We start from the raw sequence: 2326 nt of genomic DNA on the forward strand, positions 1-2326 counted from the left end.
TGTTATTTCTGCTGATTATATAGAGCTTCTCCAACTTCAGCTGCAAAGAATATAATCAATCTGATTTTGGTATTGACCATCCAGTTATTTTCATGTGTAGAGTCATCTCTTGTATTGTTAGAAGAGGATGTTTGCTCTGACCAGTGTTTCTCTCGGCAAAACTCTGTTAGCGTATGCCCTGCTCCATTTTGTACTCCAAGGCCAAACTTGCCTGTTACTCCAGGTATCTCTTGACTTCCTACTTTTGCATTCCAGTCTCCTATCATGAAAAGAACATCTTTTTTGGGTGTCAATTCTAGGTCTTGTAGGCCTTGAAGGTCTACACAGCTACCTCAGTGTAAATGTGCTTCCATTCCATGCGTCCATAGAGAAATGATACTTATCCTTAACAATTGTGTTCCATTACCTTAAATTAGATGATATCACCAACTTTTCTCTAAATCACAGAGTTCCCATTGCAGTTAATCACACTGTGTTTCAATTATTTACCTTTATTTTTATATTCTTTTTTGAACTACTGCCTTTTAAAAAATTAGCAATGAATCTTATTCTCTATGTTCCATGAGACTGACACAAAACTTGACCCAAGTTGAAGTCATATTTCCTGAATGCTTGTGATATTAAAAGACAATCAGTGCAGTATGAAAATTGCTTGGAGGAGGATAGTAGAAAGTTCACTATCATGCTTTTCTTTATCACATTTAGGGACAAGTCTCTGTAAATGGCCTTGGGAAACCACAGCACCATGATGGCATTTATCCTCCTTGGGCTGTCTAGTGATCCCCATATCCAGGCTCTGCTCTTTGTGCTGTTCCTGCTGGTTTACCTCCTGACCTCGACAGGAAACATGACAATGATGCCGGTAATCAGGGCTGATTCTCACCTTCACACCCCCATGTACTACTTCCTGAGTCACCTCTCCTTAGACCTCTGTTTTTCTTCTGTTACTGTGCCAAAGATGTTGGAAAACCTCCTTTCTAAAAAGAAAACCATCTCAGTAGAGAGCTATCTGGCTCGGGTTTTCTTGTGTTTATCACTGCAGGGACTGAAGCCTATCTACTCTCAGTCATGGCCTATGACCGCTATGTTGCCATCTGCCAACCACTACTCTATGGCCAGGTGGTGAGTAAACAGCGGTATGTACTGCTTGTGTGGGGTTCATGGAGCCTGGGCATTCTGAACACACTCATCAATGTCCCTCTGGCAGCGAAAATGGGCTTCTGTGATACCCATATCATTCCACACTATAGTTGTGAACTGCCCTCGCTCTTCCTTCTCTCTTGCTCAGATGTTTCCACCAACCTCATTGTAATGTTCTGGTCCCTCATCCCACATGGCCTTGTAACGTCCCTCTCAATCTTCTTCTCTTACGCCTGCATAGTCTCCAGCATCTTGAGCATCACCTCTACCTCTGGCAGAAGCAAAGCTTTTTCTACGTGCTCCTCCCACCTCACCACAGTAATCTTGTTCTATGCTTCAGGTTTTCTCCGTTATTTCACGCCAACCTCAGGATCCTCTCTGGAGCTGGTCTTCTCCGTGCTGTACAGTGTAGTCATTCCCAGGCAGAATCCCATCTACAGCTGGAGGAACAAGGAAGTTAAAACAGCTCTGCAAAGAACATCGGGCAAGTATTTACAATGTTTTTGAAGGCAGAATAAAGAGATAATGACAAGTAATTGTAAGAGAAATACATAAAGCAAGATATCGCACCACTGACATTGGGAATTTTCTGGCTGCTCATAATGTCAAATTTGGAAAAATTAATCAGAAAGGACTAAAGAAAAAATAACGTAGATCTATTATATAGTGGATCATTCAGTTCAATCTTCTCAGAGGCAAAACATTGATTAAATATTCATGTGATACTGTGAAAATTTGCTTAGAACATATTCATCAATATTTCCTACTTGTTCTCATATATGCATATTAAGGTGAGTTTGGTGTAAATTAGATATCAGAATTTATAGCTGAGTTTGCAAAAGGCACTGAAAGCTATAGTTTTCCTAAGCAAAAAATTTCCTGAATCTTTGAAGGACAAAGGTCATAAGTTCATAGGGCCATTGGATAATGAGTTCAGGTTAAAGTTACAGGGAAATAAATGAGTGAGTCATCATAATGGGGCTAAAGCTATCCCAGATATTTTCTCTTACAGGGAGTTTAAGTTAGGAACTAGGCCTGTGGAGAATTCCACTCCGGGGTGTGTGTGTGTGTGTGTGTGTGTGTGTGTGTGTGTGTGTGTGTGTATGTGTGCGCACGCTCAGTTGCTTCTGTCAAGTCTGACTCTTTGTAACCCCATGGACTGTAGCCCGCCAGGCTCCTCTGTCCT

General features: G+C 41.3%; 1 pseudogene; it reads left to right on the top strand.

Annotated features, from left to right (window-relative positions):
- The first annotated feature begins 721 nt into the window (after positions 1-721).
- LOC113893558 lies at positions 722-1647 on the top strand (annotated as a pseudogene).
- Positions 1648-2326: the final 679 nt, after the last annotated feature.

Source organism: Bos indicus x Bos taurus, chromosome 5 (assembly GCF_003369695.1).
Source record: "Bos indicus x Bos taurus breed Angus x Brahman F1 hybrid chromosome 5, Bos_hybrid_MaternalHap_v2.0, whole genome shotgun sequence".
Taxonomy (NCBI): domain Eukaryota; kingdom Metazoa; phylum Chordata; class Mammalia; order Artiodactyla; family Bovidae; genus Bos; species Bos indicus x Bos taurus.